Source organism: Rhinoderma darwinii, chromosome 5, assembly GCF_050947455.1.
Source record: "Rhinoderma darwinii isolate aRhiDar2 chromosome 5, aRhiDar2.hap1, whole genome shotgun sequence".
NCBI lineage: Eukaryota > Metazoa > Chordata > Amphibia > Anura > Rhinodermatidae > Rhinoderma > Rhinoderma darwinii.
In genome coordinates, this window is record NC_134691.1 from 158,826,973 (window position 1) to 158,850,642 (window position 23,670).

Below are 23,670 nucleotides of genomic sequence, written 5' to 3' on the forward strand. Positions count from 1 at the left end.
TAACCATAAGGGTCATAAGGCATTACGATTAAAGGGGTTGTGCGATTTAAGCAAATGAATGTTATTTTTTGTATAATTAAGTTATAAAATTTTCTAATATACTTTCTTATACTGTATTAAAGGGGTTGTCCACCAGTACTGCAGCTCGGCCGCTATTCCGTGGCCGGAGCCAACTGCTTCCGGCTTGTACGTCCGGTGCACGGTGGCACCGGACCATCTGTTCTGTGTAGGGCCTGGGTGTCGGACCCCCACTGATCATGCACTGCTGACCTATACAGTGGATAGGTCTTCAGTTGTCAGAAGCTGGAAAACCCCTTTAATTCCTCACAATTTTCAAGATCTCTGTTATTTAGTAGGGACATTCATAGTATACTTCCAGGGGATAAAACTCTGTCCATGGTCATGTGATGGACACACAGGCGCACGTGTTTTTTTAGATCCAGCTTTGATACATCTACTGTAACGAGCTGTGCACCTGTGTGTACATCACATGACCATTAACAGAATTGTATCCCCTGGAAGTATACTATGAACGTTCCTACTTAATAACAACAAGCCGAGATCTTGAAAACTATGAGGGCACTATAGCTACCAATATCTTGTATCACTGTGGCTGGCATTGTATTGGGGCACTGTGGCTGGCATTGTATTGGGCTACTGTATCTGTACCATATCGCCTGAATATTACCCAGAGGAAATGTACAATAAAAAAAAAAATTCTCTTTTAATCTTCAAACTATGGGTGCATCTTATGGCCTAGTGTTCTATAGTTCAAAAAATATGGTATTTCTTTCTTGAAATATAACAAAATAAGGAATTAAGGTTCTGTTGACGTGTTGTGGCTTCCATTTAGAACAGAAGCCATAACGGCGCCTAACGGACCTCATTGACTTACAGTGGGAACTGACGTGTTTTTGCCGTGGTGTCCTTTTGTTTTTAGTCCAAATATTTTGCTGTATGCAGCGCTGTTCCTCCTATCAATTTTGACTGAATTTGCAATAAGGGCTCTGAATTAAGTCTAAAAACAGATGTAAATCTGTTACTTAAATGTGAACAGAGCTTAAGGCTATTGGAGTAAAACTGCTTTTGTTCAGAATTTTACTGCAAAAATCTGGTGTGAAGAGGAGATTTTACCATCAAATCTGAACACAGCCGTACATATATAAGGGAAATAAACTGCCTGGGGAAGCAACACATTTTCCTGAATTTTCTTTAACACAGAAAAAGTTTATTTAGTTGGCATCCAATAGTCCAGCACGAAACTGCAAAGTGAAGTTTACAAGACCACAGGCAGGAGACCAAAGGAGTAGATAAAACCAAGGATTCATACAAAATAGTCATTGCAGCAGATGGTAGGTGAGCATTTTACTTTCTCGACAATCTCGTATATTTTATACAATGGCTCTTGTCTAGTCGAATTAAAGGCGTTTTACTGGAAATTTTACTAAGGCCTATAATTCTCTTCTCTTCTCATTATGCGTATTTTGAAATTGCAGCGAAGGCAACATTATTAGAAAGAATTACAAAATCAGAGCATTTTCCTAGGCTTCTTTTTTTTCTCTTTCAAAATTTGCATAATTTCTTTTTTTGACCCATGATTTAAGTAACCAATTTACATAGCTTCCTTTTTAGACTTTTGTTCCAGGATCAGAATAATTAAATAAAAAGAAAAAAAGTCCAAGTTTCCCAGCGAGGATACTGGGGAAGTGACATTTTGTATGTTTGCTCATACAACATTGGCAATACTGTTCCCAAATATTCATAAGTTAAACAAGCAGAAATGCATTAGCCACCTCCTAGCCCTGTGTAAATGTTGTGTACTTGAGGCCTCGCAATGTCACTGCTGGTTTTGTAGTGAAGTGTATTCTGTTTTGTCATATAATCTTGCAGGATCTAGAGCTTGACAGACTCCGTGCGTGATAAAACGGTTTAGTAAGGAAAGTATGACCTGAATCCTTGGATCTTTCAGATGAAGTAATAATTAATGTGCAGTGACTGCGGTTACTACAGTTCTTTAAAATACGTTAAACTTGGCTGTTAATGTGAAAAATTGGATAGACCGAACCTTTGCACTGCAATTTTATCTTGCATCTGAGCCTTGGATAGCGTTCTTGTTAATAATGTGGAAAATTAGTTACTGGTTGTGTGGAGACTATATACATTAACAAATTGTTAATAAATGTATAAGAACTCTATTAGTCCAGCATGCAACACACACATCTATATGTTTGTCCAAATTGCCAATCGCTTTTATTTTCTGAAGTTTAAAATTCATAACATCTCGTGCCTCACATTAATAAGTGAAAGAAAGCCGTTTTTATATTCTTTTACAGTGTACACATCATAAATGACGATATAAAGTTGTTGTGCAGGTTATTGCGGTCGCAACTATAGTGAACGGGTGTACTTTATGCATTAAGACTTAGGTTTGTTGTAAAAAAAATATTTTATTTAACATTACTGTTCTATATGCCAGTACATTAGCCTGTGTACTGATAATAGACAGGCAGTTGTTAAAACATACGTAAGTGTGCTCTAACAGGAAATATGGTAGGACAGCCCTGGTGTCCTTCAATGGACCCTTGGCTGTCTGCCCATATATGGTATGTCCCTCGATCACATCACAGGGATTCCCTGTGAGGTGATCCAAGAGGCATCCCCCTTCTCATTTTCCACTTGAATGCTGCCTTCAGCTTTGATGGAAATGGCGGCGGTGCTCAGTCGACTGCGCTATTGATTCGGTCAAAAACAACGGAACCCTGTCACAACGACGACAAATGGAAACCATTAGCAACGTTTCCGTCACCATTGAGATCAATGGTGATGCAAATGGAAACTAAGTCTTCTGTTTACATGTCCGTTGAGGGGTTCCCCCAACAGAAACCTCTGACGGAACCCCTCAACGGAAAGTCAATGTGGATCTGAACGCAGCCTTAACCTATTAAGTTCCTGGGGCATTTCAAGGCTTAAGAAGCTATAGCCACCCTATAGCTTCTTAAGCCTTTAGAAGAATTTACAGTATGTCCAAAGAGCAGTCCTAAATCTCATGCATACTTTGGGGGTAATTTATCAACCTTTCTACACCAGAAAAGTCCGAAATGGCCCCAAAAGTCACAATTTACAGTCCAAATTGCGACTTGCCCTTTTTGCGCCACCCATGACACTTTTGTAAAAAGGGGCGTGACCTCTGGGAAAGAGCGTGACCACCGAGGCCCATGAAATTTATTAAAATGTATGCCAGGCTAATTGGAACATAAGGACACGTGTATGTCTGGAACTTTCCTGGTGTACACACTAACCGTAGGGAAAAAGTGATGTGAATGGGGCCTTATGTATATTTTACCCCAGGTCTCACTGTTCTCCTGCTGCTTGTATATGCACCACACCATATATACTATATATTGTTTACTAGCCATGTACCATATATACCCTGTCTTGGTATTTTTTTTTCAGTTTAACAAAAATTTGAAAATAGAGATTCAAATCGAAAATTTTGCCCAAAAAAATCTAGATGACATTTTTTGGCAAAATCGCCCAGCCCTAACTTGATGTGTTAATTCCTAACGGTTTTCAAGATCTCTGCTTGTTGGTATTCAGTAGGTACATTCATTGTTTACTTTCAGTGGATAAAATTCTGTCGATGGTCATGTGATGGACACACAGGTGCAGGGACCATTACAATATGTGTATCAGAGCTGTGTCTTCTAACGATCCCAGCACCTGTGTGTCCATCACATGACCATGGACAGCATTTTATCCACTGAACCTTTAGGGTATGTGCACACACACTAATTACGTCTGTAATTGACGGACGTATTTCGGCCGCAAGTCCCGGACCGAACACACTGCAGGGAGCCGGGCTCCTAGCATCATACTTATGTACGATGCTAGAAGCCCCTGCCTCTCCGTGGAACTACTGTCCCGTACTGAAAACATGATTACAGTACGGGACAGTTGTCCTGCAGCGAGGCAGGGACTTCTAGCATCGTACATAAGTATGATGCTAGGAGCCCGGCTCCCTGCACTGTGTTCGGTCCGGGACTTGCGGCCGAAATACGTCCGTCACTTACGGACGTAATTAGTGTGTGTGCACATACCCTTACAATGAATGTTTCTACTGAACGACAACAAGCAGAGATCTTTAAAACCGTGTGAAATTAATAGAGCAAGATTATTAGAAAATTGTTTAACTTTTAATTATACAAAAAATAACTCATTTGCTGAAACCGGACAACCCCGGCTTGAAGTATCCAGAGACGTCTGACATATGTTCTAGTTTTCTGAGATATTATGGTTTTATGGGAGGTAGAATTAATAAAAGACTAGGAAAACACCCTTTGCCTCTCCCCTTTTATGATGTGTATGGAATCTGCAAGTTTTAAGACTTCACAAATCTTATGGCACTTGTTGGGCTCAAATTATAGACTGCACTAACTGTACTTATGGGCATATTCATCCTTCTCTGAACTGATGAGTTACCCATATCTCTATTTTTAAGCCACGTTTACCCATCTTCAATGTACAGTTTCCGCAAGCTGAGATCTTGCCGTTCTCCTGTGTGTCAACTCCTGAAGTTGCTGCAGTCATGCAAGGAAATTGCCTTTTTGGGTTACTCATTAAGCCAATTTCTTGTAGTTCTAATCTAATTGCTTGTCCTGTGAATGTTTTCCATAGTAATTAATGGGCAGTTCTAGTGCCAGACTTCTGATTTCACTGTGTGAAAGTAACCACTTGTAGAGGACTTGAGTACACGTGCCGCCTAGGGAGACCAAACACTTGAGATTGCTTTATATCTCGCAGCGGTTTACAACTCCTAATGCTTACTGTAGGTTTGTAAATCGCCCTGGAACTAGAGGACTAAACACATCCCTATGTTTAGGCTTCGAACTCTCTAATATACTTTAGGTTGAGTTGTAAAAATCTGTATGATGGGAAAACAATGGACTGCCTAAATCTAATTGGTTTCTGTGTAGAACTACTTTTAGTTTTTCTTTAGGCTGGAATCACGCGTGCAGTTTTTGAGGCAGTTATTTTGAGCCAAACACAGGAGTGTATACAAAAAAAGAGAAGTATCCGTCTTTCCTTTTGGGGTATGTTCACACACAGCGTAAACACTGCGGATTTTCCGCAACGAAATCTCATCCACACGAGGCGTAAAAAAAATCAGCCGAAAAAAACGTTTAGAAATTGACCTGCGGTGCGTTCTTTAATCCACATCATGTCAATTTATGCTTTGGAATCAATGCTTTTCTGTTTCGGGTTCTCCACATTTTATTCGATGATGAGGTAAGACCTACAACAAACCGCAAACGTTGCGATTTTTGCAGCGGATATGCTGTGATTCTGCCGCAGAAGTCGCAGCTCAAATCTTTTCTTTTTAAATGAATGTAAAGGTTTATACTTACTGCCCGGATGTTGTCATAGCGACACTTTCTTCTATTTCCCAAGCGGCTCGCCCTCGTGGGATGATATTTTAACCCATGTGACTGCTGCAGCGGTCACATGGGCTGCAGCAACATCCCAGAAGGCTGGTCAGGACGAGAAAAGGAGAAAGTGTCACTATGACAACTGGATACCGGGGTAAATATCATTTTTCCCCAGCTACTGTATTCCGCAGCAGAGATTTTGCCTGCAAAAACAGCACCACAATTTGGTGAACCACAATACGCTGTGTACTTTAATGCAGCGTATCTGCCCGTTGTGAACATGGTCTGTCCGTTTTAAATAACGGACAGCACACTGACCAGTGCAATTAGTTGGGGCTACTCACACATCCTGTATCTTCGCTCGTCCATTGCGTGAAATTCTCTGCGTGTCCTATTTTGGACCGTTTTTGCGGATCAGACTCGCCTATTGAAGTATATGGGTATGTGAGAAAAACAGACAACCTCCGTTTTCTGCCTGTTTTTCACCCGTCCGTTGCAAAATAAATGCAGAGAGAAAAAGAAAAGTGAAACCAGGAAGTGCGTGCAGAGGAGAAATTTCCTAGTTTGAAATTTATAGATGGATAAATACACACAACACACACATACACATCCACAGGGGAATGAACATTGGGCGTATGGATGATCACAGAGCGGCGTTGGAGACTAACCCGATAGTAAATTTGTCTGACAGACTGAGCACTGAAAGGAATCCAGCAGCTTGTATTGTGTGACGTACAGGCTGCAGAAGATGAACGGCCCAAATGGTTCATTAAAACCAATTCTACATATGTTTCATTCAATAAAATGCATACAATGAAAATAAATTGACTAGATAAATAATAATTTTCATTTAAAACCTACAGCCATCTCTTGCATTTGCAGCATATTTTTAAGAGACCTATAGAGCGGAGTATAACAGAGCATTCTGATTCGGTTATGTTAAAAGGATTTACTTTTCTTGCTGCTATGAAAAATGCCTGAGATGGCAGTTTCCCTGCGTGCAGCTATTTTAATGGAGGGAATTGAGAAGTACATATGAAGTAAAAGCAGAGCAGGCTTTGTTTTATAGAGTTGGTTAGCTTGAAGTACATTTGCGTATGCCCCCTGTAGATAACGAATTCCAATGTTGGAGATTATGGACTAAAAGAAATTGGATCCTTTTTGTGGAATGGACCAGGAATAAAGAACATTTTGAATAAATTGATAGTGCGGGTTTCTGTTCGTGTGTCTTATCTAATTTAGTCAAGTATTTTTGGTACAATATCTGAAAGTAATAGTATTACATTTAAAATGGATTTTCAAAATACAAGTTAATGCAAAAACATTGGGTATTGTTTACGCATAGGTTTTGGGGTCTCCTATTTATAATCCTGGTTACTTAAATTTTCTTACAAGTTTTTTTTTCATTTTCAACCGCAATATATTGTTACTACGATTAAAATAATACTGGATGGCAGGTTTTTAATGCTTTTGATTTGCAGGACTGAGTACTCTTACGGGGATGTCTGTGATCCATCAGAAAGCATATGCAAATGTTCTCATATCACAACACACCTGTCAAAAATGGACACTACACAACAGCCAGAGTGGTTGACCGATTCTAATTAACGCACAACTGACTGTTTATGACATAAGTAGTCACAGACCAGGGGTCTCCATCTGGTGAACCACGGTCTGAAAGCGGACACCAGTTGTCCGGAGCAAGTATTATAGCCTAAGGGTATGTTCACACGGCAGCGTCGATTACGGCTGAAATTACGGAGCTGAATTTCAGACATAATGGCATGTTGCAGTTGTTTTTCGCAGCGTCCATTACGGAAGTAATTGGAGCTGTTTTTCCATTGTGTCAATGGAAAACTGCTCCAATTACGTCCCAAGAAGTGACAGGCACTTCTTTGACGCGGGCGTCTTTTGAAAGCGGCGCGTAAAAAAAAAAAAGACCGGCGCAGAACATTGTAAAGCCCATTCAAATGAATGGGCAGATGTTTGCCGGCGCATTGGACCCGTATTTTTGGACGTAATTCGAGGTTAAAACGCCCGATTTATGTCCGTAAATAGGGTGTGTGAACCCAGCCTTACTGTTAGGGCTCAGCTTGGACTTTCTCCTGACACAGACCCAGGTAAATGGACCTTCACTAAAAATAGAGCACCCCTGTCATAAACGCCAGTATGCGTAATGTCCTCCAGGACTAATATACATTGGCCAAGTGTTATAATGCTCCTTAGGCCTTATTTACACGAGCGTGTAAAACGTCCATGTGATGGCCGTTGAAACATCGGCCGTCCCACTGACCTTTTGTAATTCAATGTGGCCGTTCAGACCGCTGTTGTTTCAACGGACCGTGTGAAGGGTCCGTGAGAAAATAGGACATGTCCTATTTTTCCACGCTTCACACATCCCTCCATAGACTCATCTATGGGGGATGCAAGACATCGCGCCCGCAGCGCCGAGCATGGATGCACCTCGTTTTTCACGTCCGAGGTGCGCAACGCTCGTGTAAATAAGGCCTAAGTCGCTGATAGTCAATATATGTATAAAGGTAATGTCCAGAGTTCTCCGAAATAGGGAAAGCAATAACATTATTGCCCAGTATGCTTCATGTTAGGAATGTACAGGTAGTGTAGGCAGGGGGTTTTGTATTACATTGTTGCTAGATTCCTAGTAGCCCCGAGACACACGTGTGTTATCGCCACAATAGATAATTTTCACAGACTCACCTGCTATATAAAAAACATGTTCTCTAGACGGCACCTTTGTCATGAATTGACAATTCTATTTTTAATTACTTATTTGGCACAATAGTTCATTGAGAGGCTAGCAGGGCATCCAGGATGCAAAAAAATGGCGGCGACGCTTAGTGATTCTGGGACAAAAGGCTATGACCACGTGATATTTCTCTATTCTAATGCACAGCTGTTATACATGTAGCCCTATCTGGTAAACTGATGATGTTTATTTTCAGGCAACTTTACCACTGTAGAAATTTAGCTACCAAAAAAAAAAAAAAAGACTGTACTCCCCTCCCATGGCGCTGCTCTAGCGACCCTTCCCTTCTCCCCCGGCTGGTCTCTGCAGCCGAATTTCTGCAATCTCTGAAAAAAAAAGTGGAGACTGATGCTGCCTCTGGAAATAGATTTTTATCTTTTTTTTTTTCTACTAGCATTTTTGCTGTGGATATGCAGTGATTTCTCAGCTAAAACGGCAACATTTGGCGTTTTCACCACCCTATTGAACTCGAATATGCAATCATTGTGCAGAAGAAATTGACATGCTGCGGATTTAAGAATCCGCACCGCAGGTCAAGTTCTGCGCGAAAATTTTCTACAGCGTGTGTGTGAGATTTGTTCGTTATATACTTGGCATATTACAATAGCAGCAGAGATTTTCCGCTCGCAAATATGGAAGAAAAATCGGCAGCAATTCTGCGGTGTGTAAATGTAGCCTTAAGATAAACATGACTTTATTACTCAACTTTTTTTTCTCTAATGTACGAAGTGGTAACTTCATGTTAACCTTTTGATGTTTTAAGGTTCGTGTCTAAGATTTAACCCCTTCCCGACATTTGCCGTACATGTACGTCATGGAAAGTACTGACTTCCCGCATCTTGCCGTACATGTACGCCAAATGTTTGGGACCGGCTCAGAAGCTGAGCCGGTCCCATCATCACCGGATCTCAGCTGTATCTTACAGCTGACATCCGGCTGTAACGGCGGGGACCGAAATTAGCTTCGATCCCCGCCATTAACCCCTTAAATGCAGCGCTCAAACGCGATCGCTGCACTTAAGGTGTTTTCAGCTCATCGGAACCCCAGTAATGAAATTGCCGGGGTTCCGGTGGCTGCAATGGCAACCGGAGGCCTAATACTGGCCTCCCGGTCTGCCTAGCACCGAAGCCGGTCAAGATCCGCCCGGCGGCGGAGCCTGATCGGCTTCCGTAGCTGTCGGCAAGATGGCGCCGGGTCAGGAGCTGATCCGGCGTCATCAGCGGTGGAAGTCAGCTGTACTGTACAGCTGACATCCACCTGTAACGGCAGGAACCGGAGCTAGCTCCGATCCCTGCCATTAACCCCTTCGATGCAGCAATCGAAAGCGATTGCTGCATCGTAGCGGTTACTAGCAGATCGCCAGCCCTGACAGGCAATCGGGACTGGCGACTGCTGTTATGGCAACAGGAGACACAATGGTCTCCTGCTCTGCCATTACGGAAGCCGATTTAGGCCCCGCCGGGAGGCGAAGCCTAATCGGCTTGCTGTCAGTGAATGACTGACAGATCTAATACATTGCACTACATAGGTAGTGCAATGTATTAGAAAAAAAAAAATCTGACCGTTGGAACTTCAAGTCCCCTAGTGGGACTTGAGAAAAAGTGTAAAAAAAGTATAAAAAAGTGTAAAAAAAAGTGCACAAAATAAAAGTTTGAAAACAATAAAAGTTTCAAGTAATCAAATAAAACACAATCCCCCTTTTACTCTTATCAAGTCCTTTATTATTGAAAAATAATAATAAACCATATGTATTTGGTATCGCCACGACCGTAACGACCGGAGGTATCAAAATATTATATTATTTATTGCACACGGTGAACAGCGTAAAAAAAAACGTAAAAAACGTTACCAGAGTTTCTGTTTTTTGGTCACTTTGCCCTACAAATATTAGAATAAAAAGTGATCAAAAAGTCGCACGTATCCAAAAATGGTACCTATAAAAACTATAGCTCGTCCCGCAAAAAACAAGCCCTCATACACCTCCGTCGACAAAAAAATTAAAAAGTTATGGTTCTCACAACTTGGCGACAGAAAAAATACATTCTTTTTACAAAAGTAATTTTATTGTGCAAAAAGTTGTAAAACATAAAAAAGTGCTATAAATTAGGTATCGCCAGAATCGTACTGACCCGCAGAATAAGGTTAACATGTAGTTTATAACGCATGGTGAACGCTGTATAAAAAAAAAAAGAAAAAAGCTGTGCCAGAATTGCATTTTTTTGTTTACCTGGCATCCCAAAAAATAGGATAAAAGGTGATCAAAAAGTCACATGTACCCCAAAATGGTACCAATAATAACTACAGCTCGTCCCGCAACAAACCAGCCCTCATACCGCTACGTCTATGAAAAATAAAATTAGTTATGGCTCCAATAAGTCAGGAAATAAAAAAATATGCAGTTGTGCCCGAGGGGAACATTTCTTCTGTTTGAAGAGGCGATTTTTCAAGGACCTAAAATTAGGGAACCAGGAAGGGGAGAGCCCAAACATATCCGCTGGAAGCGACGGTGCCCGTATTATACCAGGACAACACTTTCCCAGCAAAATTCCCCAAACTACAAAGGTGCAGAGTGTGGACCAAAAGGGGGATAAGAAATGACACCATTTATCAGTGCGACACCGGCCTGTGCAGAAAGGATTGCTTCACAGCGTAACACACATCTATGGATTATTTTATTGTTTTTTTTTACCCCGTTATTATACCACCTGACTATGCCCCTTATATACTCCGCCCGGCTTACATATGCCCTACATTATAAACGGAAACACCAGTAAGACTCCAAACAAATCTACTACCAAGCAAAATCCACGCTCCAAAAGCCAAATGGCATTTCCTCCCATCTGAACCCTACAGCGTGCCCAAACAGCAGTTTCCTTCAACATATATGGCACCGTCATACCCGGGAGAACCCTTTTAGCAATTTTTGGGGTGTGTGTCTCCAGTGGCATAAGCTGGGCACGACATATTTGCCACTGAATGGCATATCTAGGGAAAAATATACATTTTTAATTTGCACCATCCACAGCGCATTCATTTATGGAAAAGATCTGTGGGGTGAAAATGCTCACTACACCCCTTAATAAATGCATTGAGGGGTGCAGTTTCCATAATGGGGTCACTTCCCAGGGGTTTATTTTTATTATTTCACATCTGAGCCTCTGCAGTTGTGAACCAATACTTTGTAAATCGCCAAATTAGGCCTCAATTTTACATGGTACCCTTTCACTCCTGAGCCTGGTCGACTGTCCAGGCAAGAGATTAGGGCCACATGTAGGGTGTTTCTAAAACCAGGAAACCCAGCATAATAATTAGAGAGCTGTCTCGTTATGGTGGCACAAGCCGGGCACCACATATTGTCCACATATCTGTGGAAAAAAATCCCATTTTCACTCTGCAACATTGAGTTCACACTAATTTCTACAAAACACCTGCAGGGTTAACATGCTCACTACACCCGTAGGTAAATGCATTGAGGGGTGTAGTTTCCAAAATGGGGTCACTTCTGGGGGGTTTCCACTGTTTTGGGCCCACAGGCGCCCAGAAACCAATCCAGAAACATCTGCACTCCAAATGGCGGTCCTTCCCTTCTGAGCCCTGCCGTGTGCCCAAACAGCAGTTTATGACCACATATGGGGTATTGCCGTACTCGGTAGAAATTGCTTTACAAATGTTGGGTTCTTTTTTCCTTTATTTGTTGCGAAAATGAAAAAAATTGCGCTAAAGCTACGTCTTATTGAAGAAAAAGGATTGTTTTTATTTTCACTGCCCAATTCTAATAAAATCTATGAAACATCTGTGGGGTCAAAATGCTCACTACACCCGTAGATGAATTCCTCAAGAGGTGTAGTTTCCTAAATGGTGTCACTTTTTGGGCGTTTTCATTGTTTTTTCCCCTCAGGGGCTTTGCAAATGTGACATGGCCGCCGCAGACCATTCCTGCTCAATGTGATCTCCAAAAGCCAAATAGCGCTCTTTCCCTTCTAAGCCAAGCCGTGTCTCCAAACAGCCGTTTATTACCACATGTGGGGCATTGTTTTACTCGGGAGAAATTGCTTTACAAATTTTGTGGTGCTTTTTCTCCTTCAGTCCTTGTGGAAATGAGTAAAAATAAGCTAAACCTACATTTTCTTTGAAAAAATGTTGATTTTTATTTTCAGGGCCTACTTCCAATAATTTCTGCAAAAAACCTGTGGGGTCAAAGAGCTCACTATACCCCTAGATAATTTCCTCAATGGGTGTAGTCTCCAAAATGGGGTCACTTGTGGGGGGTTTCCACTGTTTTGTCTCCTCAGGGACTTTGTAAATATGACATGGCCTCCGCAAACCATTCCTGCTAAACTTGAGCTCCAAAAGCCAAATAGCGCTCTTTCCCTTCTCAGCCCTGCCGTGTCTCCAAACAACCGTTTATTACCACATGTGGGGCATTGTTTTACTCGGGAGAGATTGGTTTACAAATTTTACGGTGCTTTTTCTCCTTCAGTCCTTGTGGAAATGAAAAAAATTAGCTAAACCTACATTTTCTTTGAAAAAATTTAGATTGTCATTTTCAGGGCCTATTTCCAATAATTTATGCAAAAAACCTGTTGGGTCAAAACGCTCACTATACCCCTAGATAATTTCCTCAATGGGCGTAGTTTCCGAAATGGGGTCACTTGTGGGGGGTTTCCACTGTTTTGTCCCCTCAGGGGCTTTGTAAATGTGACATGGCCTCCACAAACCATTCCTGCTAAACTTGAGCTCCAAAAGCCAAATAGCGCTCTTTCCCTTCTCAGCCTCGCCGTGTCTCCAAACAACCCGTTATTACCACATGTGGGGTATTGTTTTACTCGGGAGAAATTGCTTTACAAATTTTACGGTGCTTTTTCTCCTTTAGTCTTTGTGAAAATGAGAAAAAAAATCGCTAAACCTACATTTTCTTTGAAGAAATGTTGATTTTAATTTTCACGGCCTACTTCTAATAATTTCTGTAAAAAAGCTGTGCGGTCAAAATGCTCACTGTACCCCTAGATAATTTCCTTGAGGTGTGTAGTTTCCCAGATGGGGTCACTTTTGGGGGATTTTGACTGTTTTGGCACCGCAAGAGCCCTTCAAACCTGACATGGTGCCTAAAATTTATTCTAACAAAAATAAGGCCCCAAAATCCACTAGGTGCTCCTTTGCTTCTGAGGCCGGTGCTTCAGTCCAGTAGCACGCTACGGCCACATGTGGGATATTTCCTAAAACTGCAGAAACTGGGCAACAAATATTGAGTTGCATTTCTCTGGTAAAACCTTCTGTGTTATAAAAAAAATTGTACTAAAAATTTATTTCTGCAAAAAAATATGAAATTTGTAAAATTCACCTCTACATTGCTTTAATTCCTGTGATATGTGTAAAGGGTTAAGACATTTTCTAAATGCTGTTTTGAATACTTTGAGGGGTGAAGTTTTTAAAATGGGGTGACTTTTTGGGGGTTTCTAATATATAAGGCCCTCAAAGCCACTTCACAACTGAACTGGCCCCTGTAAAAATGGCCTTTTGAAATTTTCTTGAAAATGTGAGAAATTGCTGCTAAAGTTCTAAGCCTTGTGAGGTCATAGAAAAATAAAAGGATGTTCAAAAAACAATGCCAATCTAAAGTAGACATATGGGGGATGTTAATTAGCAACAATTTTGGGTGGTATAACTGCCTGTCTTACAAGCAGATACATTTAAATTGAGAAAAATGCTAATTTTTGCAATTTTTCGCTACATTTTGGTGTTTTTCACAATTAAATACTGAACATATCGAGCAAATTTTGCCAGTAACATAAAGTCCAATGTGTCACGAGAAAACAATCTCAGAATCGCTTGGATAGGTGAAAGCATTCCGGAGTTATTACCACATAAAGTGACACATGTCAGATTTGAAAAATGAGGCTCTGTCAGGAAGGTCAAAAGTGGCTAAAGAGGGAAGGGGTTAAACGTATCAGCCAATGTAACTTGTTAGCAACTAGTTTCACACTGTGCTGAGGCTTTCCAATTGTATCCACTCAGACGAAGCTTGCTAAGTGACCTTCACAGTTGGTGGACAAACACTCTTCTCGCTCAAGGGTATTTTCTTTCCTTAGTGATGTATATTCCCTGTTCGGCTTAATCGTATCATTTTGTCATGGTTAACCGCAGTAAATGTTAACATGTCCAGCCTTACTGATACATTGTAGCCTCTAAGTGCATAACTGGCAGAATTATGACATATGTGCTGTTCTAATCTAAATACATAAATAAATGTGTGTGTGTGTGTGTGTGTGTGTGTGTATGGGTGGTCGGGTTTCAGGCTTCCTTACCTGGTCCATGTCTGAGTACTGAACACCTTGTACTTCTGGGCACTCCAGGGAGGTTGCAGTTTTTTTTTCTCAACCCGTTTCTTGCGACCCAGTTGGTGACGGAAACCTTGCTAATGGTTTCCGTTCGTTACCATTCCGGAAGGTTTCCGTTTTAACGAGAATCAAAAGCGGAGTCGAATGCGCTATTGATTCAGTCAGAAAAACGGAAACCATTAGCAATGTTTGTCACCATTGATATCAATGGTGATGGAAACGGAAGCTGTGGTTTCAGTTTGACTTTCCGTTGCGGGGTTCGCCCAACGGAAACCTCCGACGGAACCCAGGAACGGAAAGCGAACGGTGATGTGAACAGGCCCATTTGCTAGAGGAAAACAAACTGCCTCAGTCTTCATGCACACGACCATGCCCATAATTACTACCCGTAATTAAACGGACAGCCGGCCGTTTTTAAGAGCCGTGCTCCCATTATAAAGTATAGGAGCATGGTCCGTAAAATAAGACTTGTCCTATTTTTTTTTCCGGCAGGTTTCTACGGCACGGACACCATCCCGTAGACATATGGCAAGGTGTCCGTCGGCCTTAGAAATGAATGGGCCTGTAATTTTACGGTCGTGTTCATGGGGCTTAATAATTCTGCACACCTTGATATAGGGTCTTGATCTCCTTAGGCCGCACCCTCCCTCATTACTCAAATACACATCACCTGATATGCTCCAATCCAATAAGCAGTCAAGTTTATACAGCTTGGAGTTGGAAAATATGCATACAAATGAGCAGCAGCAGGAAAGTACTGGAAAGGGGTATATATCTCACTCAGCTTGTTGAGATTGGTGAGAAATAGGAGTCCAGGAAAGCTGGTTTTCCTCCGCAAACCTAGTTTGCGGAGGAAAACCAGCTTTCCTGGACTCCTATTTCTCACCTACCATTTCTCACCTCCCAATCACAGGCTGCAGTGGTCTCATGGGATAAAACGTCATCCCAGGAGGCCGGTCTGCAGGACATCAGAGGGTAAGTATATGTTTTTTCCGCAGTGGACATTCCGGCCGAAAAACTGCACCACAATTTGGTGTGGTTTTTCGGCCGGAATTCCCTGCGGCAGCCAGGGCGGATACACTGTGTACCTTTTACGCAGAGTATCCGCCCTGTGTGAATGTAGACAAAAGCTCTGAAGTTAGTGCAGAGAGAATCAGAACCTGTGAATACACATGAGGATCGTGTGGAAAGCCTGACCCAAGGAATATTGTACTCCTGGTTTATCATAGGTCAGGAAACCTTCTGTTTAGTTAGTGCCCAGACGGAAAGGTGTTTGTTTTGTTTATATGCTGCAAGTCTTGTACACTTGGAAATTTTAACCAATGGTGCGAAAGTTTACCATGGATTACAACAGGACTAACTACAGTAAGTAGTCTGGCTTTCAAATTATTGGTTCTTGCACTGTGTGTAGAGCCAGATGTAGATTCCCTTTTTTCCCCCCAAAAAAATTTTATGCCCAAAATCTTTTAAATCTGTACTATGTTGAAATAATAATCTGAGAAAAATGTGTGTTTCAGTTGATATGCAACACGACACAACCTTTAGTAACCTGTAACAATTCTAAGCATTCAGATCTGGTTAGATAATTATACAGCAGGTAATTATTCCGATATTTGTAGTTGGTGTCAGTAGGGATGTCACGATACCAGAATTTGGACTTCGATACCGATACTTCGTTTAGTATTGTGATTTCGATACCAATTTCGATACTTTTGCCAACAGTAATAAAAAAAAAATTCTTCCGTTTTCTGAGGTGAGGCGCGACGTGTGATGAATTTTGAACGCGCCTCACATTAATAGTAATTAATCCCATCATGTTTCTCAGTCATAATGGGTTAATGTGTGAGGTGCATGATGGGGTTAATTACTATTAATGTGAGGAACATGGAGGTTAAATTCATCGCACCTCACATTAATAAGTGATAGAAAGAAGTGTTTATTTCATTTTTTTTACAGCGTACACATCATAAATGATGCAAAAAAATTGTTGTGCGCGCCATTACTGAATGTGTATATTTTATGTATTGAGACTTATTTTAATGTTTATTGTAAAAAAGGTGAATGTGTATTTTTTTTTAAATTTAACAATACTTTGTTTTTACTTTATTTTTAAACTTTAATGTACTGACATATATCAGATATATGCCAGTACATTAGCCTGTGGACGGATAGCACACAGGCTGTTGTTAGGACATACTTGGGTATATCCTAACAACATGAAATATGGTAAGACAGCCCTGGGGTCCGTCAATAGACCCTGGGCTGTCTGCCCATATATGGTATGGCCCTCGATCGCGTCACAATAATTCCCTGTGACGCGATCCAGGGGCATCCCCCCTTCTCATTTTCCCCTGAATGCTGCAGTCAGCTGTGATCGCGGCATTCAGGGGAATAGCGGCAGAGATGAGAGGTTTCTCTGATCTCCACCGTTCTAGAGCGGGGCTGCGGCTGTGTAATACAGCCATTGCCCCGCTCCTGACAGGAAGTGTGCGCGCGGTCAGCATAAGGAGGTGCGGCCGGCGCTGCACTAATGAGCGGCAGTTCAGGCACTGAGGACAGAACATGGGGGTGTTTTGTAGTGCGCCCGCCATGTTCTGTCTCCAGTGCTGCCGCTCATTAGTGCAGCGATGGCCGCATCGAATCATCCTGACCCCGCGAACTTATCATAACTCAGGAGCGGGGCTGTGGCTGAATTACACATGTATTACACAGCCGCAGCCGCGCTCCCATACATTCATGTATTCATGTATTACTATACTGAGCTGTGCGGCTGCGCAGCTCAGTATCGAAATACAGGAAATAGCGGTATCGAACCGTTTAGGGATGCACAGTATCGAAACCGTATCGAAGTTTCGATGCACCGTGCATCCCTAGGTGTCAGAGCTGCGACACATGATATCAGTTCAGTATAATTAATTACCTTACTCATTGTTGGTTACCACTTTCCCTACATAAATGAAGCAAGATCCTGTCTGTGAACCCAGTAGTACGAATGTTGTTTAACCCGTGCTGTCTTTGTGATATGGTTGTTGTATTCCTTTTAGGCTATGTTCTCTCACGGAGCATTAGCTGCAGATTTTCGGTCTTGATTTGCGGACAGAAGTTTCACAGCTTTTTACAGTAGCAGCAAAGTAGATAATATTTTAACAAATCTCATCCCACACTGCAGAAAAAATTATAATATAATTTTACAAAGTTTTCAGCCGGCTCTTTTATACAGAATTCTATAACGATCCGTCATAATTTTAGAAATGTAGTGGTATTTCATTGAAAGTTTGCTTCTATAAGTACTTCCTGTGAAATCATCTCTGTTCAAAAGTGCTTTGCCTAAAGTGGGCCAAGAAAAACAAACCTGGTCCTTTGGTTGGGTTTGTACAAGATAATTCTTATCGGGCAAAATTCATCAAAACTTTCTTTGTACTCCATAGCAATCAATCAGAGATCCGCTTTAATTTTACCACAGTGGTTTACGAATGAGGCCCATCGTATGCTTCCCTGCCAGTCGAGTGGTATTGTTTGCAGATTGTATTGTTTCTTTCAACGAGACAGGGCAACTTGCCATAAGTCGCACATGTTAATGTGGCATTCACAGAAAACCGCACAGTGAGTTACATAGTTTGTACGGTTGAAACAAGACACATGTCCATCAAGTTCAACCAAGGGATGGGAAAGGGGAAGTGGGATGGGAAAGGGGAAGTAAAAAATGTCTACACATAGGAGGTAATATTTTTTTGTTCTAGGAAATTATCTAAGCCTTTTTTAAAGCCATCTACTGTCCCTGCTGTGACCAGCTCCTGCGGTAGGCTATTCCATAAATTCACCGGTCTCACAGTAAAGAAGCCTTGTCGCCTCTGCAGGTTGAACCTTTCTTTTTCCAGACGGAGGGAGTGCCCCCTTGTTTTTTGAGGGGGTTTTACATGGAACAGGATTTCACCATATTTTTTGTATGTGCCATTAATATATTTATATAAGTTAATCATGTCCCCCCTTAGTCGTCTTTTCTCAGGGCTAAATAGGTTTAGTTCTTTTAATCATTCCTCATAACTTAGATTCTCCATGCCCCTTATTAGCTTCGTTGCTCTTTGTATTTTTTCCAACTCCAGGGCATCCTTTCTATGAACTGGAGCCCAGAACTGAACTGCATATTCTAGATGAGGCCTCACTAATGCTTTGTAAAGTGGTAATATTACATCCCTGTCCCGTGAGTCCATGCCTCTTTTGATACACGACAATATTTTGCTGGCCTTTGAAGCAGCTGATTGACACTGCATGCTGTTATTTAGTTTATGATTTACAAGTACACCCAGATCCTTCTCAACAAGTGACTCCCCCAGTATAGCTCCCCCTAGGACATATGATGCATGTAGGTTGTTCGTACCCAGGTGCATAACTTTACATTTATCTACATTAAACTTCATTTGCCAAGTGGACGCCCAAACACTTAGTTTGTTTAAATCTGCCTGCAATTCACAAACCTCTTCCATTGTCTGAACTATATTGCATAGCTTGGTGTCATCTGCAAAAATAGAAATAGTGCTATTAATCCCATCCTCTATATCATTAATAAATAAGTTGAATAATAGTGGTCCCAGCACTGAACCCTGGGGTACACCACTTATAACCGGGGACCATTCAGAGTAGGAATCATTGACCACAACTCTCTGGATACGGTCCTTGAGCCAATTCTCAATCCAATTACAAACTATACTTTCTAAACCTATAGTATGTTGCGTCATTAGACCCAACGGTGTGGGACTTTTATTTGGTGGGTTACCTGAAGCGTAGGGATTATGAAACTAATCCTCAGACCGTGCCTGAACTGAAACTGCAAATTGAAATTCTTGTCCGGAGTATAAAACGTGTGGTGTTGCAGAAGGTGTTCCTGAACATATGACAGGCATAACTTTCTATAGCTGCTGGTGGAAACACTTCCAGTATCTCCTGTAATGGGTTAGTATGTCATTCTTCCATTATCCTGTACAAACCACACAAGGAAAACAGGGTTCTATTTTTATTTTTTTTTTGTGGCCCAACCTGTATTATGCTACAATTCTAAACTAAAAGAAAATAAATAAAAATCACAAAGCGCATTAAACGCTAAAATGGAGAGGTGGACAAGAGAGTGATCAATTCTGCTAACTTGATCAAGTTGTGCTAGGAGCACAACATCCAATAGTACATACATCCAAATGATGCTGCAGCCTGGGTTCTGGTCTGGATCGCGCTCGTCCAGATGAAAAAGCAAAAAAAACTGATATCACCCTGGCGCTGCTAGGAGTTCTTTAAGGAGTTTTATGGTTCAACGAGTCAAGGATCCTCCAACTCTTATTACCATATTCTTTATTTGTAGAAGATACTCTGTCTTCCTCAGGTTTAAACACAAATGGTGGCCATCTGAAATATCATTTACTTTGCTGAAAGTGTATTACGCTGTGGACTTGCTGCAGGAAAATACGCACAGCAAATCTGTACGTAATACGCGTTGCGTGCATTTGGCCTATTACTACCTAGCTGATTGTTGGGTGAAGCACTGACCAACCCTACACTGCAGTGTTAGAAGGCTGTGTGTTACCCATCCATATGGCGGGCCAATTCTAGTTTAAAAAAAGACATCAATGGAAAAGAGGCGGTAGTTCTACCCTTCCTCCATTACAATAGTCTCATGCATTTGATAGATTGGAAATAAACAACTGTGAATAGAACCCATTTAATGTCACTTATATTTACTGGCTCATTAAAAGACTTTCTGACCTAGATATCAAGCTCAAGAGAGCAAAAAGAACATATTGATTAGACCTCAAAAAAAGAAACCCCCCCCCCCCCCTCTAAAACTTGGGACCTTGCCATTTTATGCTCTAATTGGCAGTCACACTTTTCCTGTTCACATTGTGCAATTTACTTTTTGGTACCTGCCATTTGTCTCTAGGTCACAAATGGCTGACATTGAGAATAAACCCAACACGTTTTTGTCATTGACTCCTAGTCCAAGTCCATTATTAGTCTACACCTAGTGTATTGTTACCGTAGATGGAAATGCACTTGTTATGAGGTTTATAATATGTTTTTAGCTGGTTTAAGCAATGGTAAAAGTGTTTACAACTCGGGAATGTGCTTAGCTGCTATCCCTTGAAAAATTGGTCCTGGGGGATGTAGTTGATATAAGTAGGGCTAAATAATTCATTGCTCACAGGGTTTAGGGCTATTAGAATGGAATATGCAAATACTGTGTGACTTACTTGAAAATGAACATGGTGATAGAAAGAACATCGGCCCCTTGGAAAGACTGCACAACACCAATTAAGTCATCGTTGGAAATGGTTTCTGAGTGACCCAGCATGTGGTGCATGAGGCCGAGCCAAATATTCCACTGGGTAATGGTGATTAGTCACAATTCATAGTGCCTGAATCTCTACAATGAAACTCATTACAGCTCTCCGTATCATTCATCCCCATGTTTTGTTTGTTTTTTTTGTTTTATTGCTTGCATTTTAGGACGTGTTCTTTTTCCCTTTGTGTGAAATGGTTTAAGCTTTTAAAAAAAACCTATATTTTTGTGCGAGCCTTCTTACAAAAGAGTAAATGCATAATATTTATTTTTTTTTGTTATTCCTATGTTCCGCTGCCTTTGTTTCTGCGGTCAATAGTATATTACGCTTATTAGACTCGCTTTCTTCAATGTTGAGCTTATTTTTATTATATTATTAAATAATCCAATCCTCTAGGAACCCCAATGTGATATTTTAAGGATTTTGCAGAGCGAAAACTATTGCGCTATTTACTGATATAGTGAAAATAGTTAGCCCTTATTCACACGACAGAGTTTCCCGGCCGGGTAACGGCCGTTCATAAAACGGCCGTCACACGGCTGCAGTAGGAACAATAGACCCCTAATGGGGCTATTCACACGACCGATTTTTTTGACTGCCCGGGAAACCTGGCCGTCAAAAAATGGGATATGCCCTATTTTCGGCTGTTTACACGGCCGCCCGGCTCCCATAGAAGTCTATGGGGCCGGGTAATACACGGCCATCACCGGAATGTGTCCCGAGTTTCGGCCGTGTCTTCCGTCGCTCGCGCGCTCTCTCCTCCTCCAACTCACAGTGCACGTGAGGAGGAGGAGGGTCATTTTTTTGCTCCCTGTAGGAGTCGCAATCTCCAATCACCGGCTGGGGATTGGGGATTCCGCTACAGGAGAAGTGAGTGGCTACACTGTCCATATATGGACACCGCGACGTCACTCACTTCTGAAGCGGAATCCCCGACCCTGTGGCAGGGGATTCCGCTACAGGAGAAGTGAGTGAGTGACTACGCTGTGCATATATGGACACAGCGACGTCCCTCACTTCTGAAGCGGAATCCCCGACCCTGTGGCAGGGAATTCCGCTACAGGAGAAGTGAGTGACTACACTGTCCATATATATGGACACGGTGACGTCACTCACTTCTGAAGCGAACTCCCCGGGTCGGGGATTCGTCTCCAGGAGAAGTCAGTGACTGTACTGTCCATATATGGACATTGAAGTCAGTGACTTCTCCTGGAAAGGGGGGGGATGGGTGCAACCTACAGGGGGCTCTGTGGCATTACCTACAAGGGGCTCTGTGGCATTACCTACAAGGGGCTCTGTGGCATTACCTGCCGGGGGCTAGGTGGCATTACCTGCCGGGGGCTGGGTGGCATTACCTGCCGGGGGCTGGGTGGCATTACCTGCTGGGGGGCTGGGTGGCATTACCTGCTGGGTGGCATTACCTGCTGGGGGGCTGGGTGGCATTACCTGCCGGGGGGCTGGGTGGCATTACCTACCAGGGGGGGCTGGGTGGCATTATCTACAGAGGGCAGTGTGTGGCAACAAATTTAAATGAAATTCAGCCGATTTTTTAAACGGACAGGCAAAAAAACTGATGCAAAACGGGTCAAAATCGGCCGATTTTAAAAACGTCAACACAGCCCGAAACGGAATCGGAACGGATGCAAACCAGCCAATTTTATCGGCCGACACTCGGACCCTGTCGTGTGAATGAGGACTTATGGGTAATGTCCAAATTCAAACATAACTTTCAAAAACTTAAATACACAATGTTTTTTGTTTTTTTTAAATATTAAACTTTTGTACAAGCATATATTTGAAATTTCCAATATAACGGTGTATAGTGACTTACCAATATTGCAGTATATTGGCAATGACCGTTTACCTCTCAATTTAGACCAGTTACAAAAGTTACAAAACAAATCTGACATGTAGCTCATATGATGTGGAAAGCCATATGTTGTGGAGAGCCATATGTTTGCTCTAGGCAAAACTGAGGGGGCGCTGCAAGAACATTAAAGAGGCTCTGTCACCAGATTTTGCAACCCCTATCTGCTATTGCAGCAGATCGGCGCTGCAATGTAGATTACAGTAACGTTTTTATTTTTAAAAAAACGAGCATTTTTGGCCAAGTTATGACCATTTTTGTATTTATGCAAATGAGGCTTGCAAAAGTACAACTGGGCGTGTATTATGTGTGTTACATCTGGGCGTGTTTACTTCTTTTACTAGCTGGGCGTTCTGACGAGAAGTATCAGCCACTTCTCTACACAACGCCCAGCTTCTGGCAGTGCAGACACACAGCGTGTTCTCGAGAGATCACGCTGTGTCGTCACTCACTTCCTGCCCCAGGTCCTGCATCGTGTCGGACGAGCAAGGACACATCGGCACCAGAGGCTACAGTTGATTCTGCATCGGCGTTTGCAGGTAAGTCGATGTAGCTACTTACCTGCAAACGCTGATGCTGCTACAGAATCAACTGTAGCCTCTGGTGCCGATGTGGCCGACACGATGCAGGACCTGGGGCAGGAAGTGAGTGACGTCACAGCGTGATCTGTCGACAACACGCTGTGTCTGCACTGCCAGAAGCTGGGCGTTCTGAAGAGAAGTGGATGATACTTCTCGTCAGAACGTCCAGCTAGTAAAAGAAGTAAACACGCCCCGATGTACGCACATAATACACGCCCAGTTGTACTTTTGCAAGCCTCATTTGCATAAATACAAAAATGGTCATAACTTGCCCAAAAAATGCTCGTTTTTAAAAAAATAAAAACGTTACTGTTCTCTACATTGCAGCGCCTATCTGCTGCAATAGCAGATAGGGGTTGCAAAAT

The 23,670-nt window shown here is 42.1% G+C and overlaps 1 protein-coding gene across 1 annotated transcript in view; it reads left to right on the top strand.

Moving 5' to 3' along the window:
- SLC22A23 (solute carrier family 22 member 23) overlaps positions 1-23,670 on the top strand; it is a 139,302-nt gene that overhangs the window by 75,938 nt on the left and 39,694 nt on the right. The gene's annotated exons all lie outside the window — the stretch shown is intronic.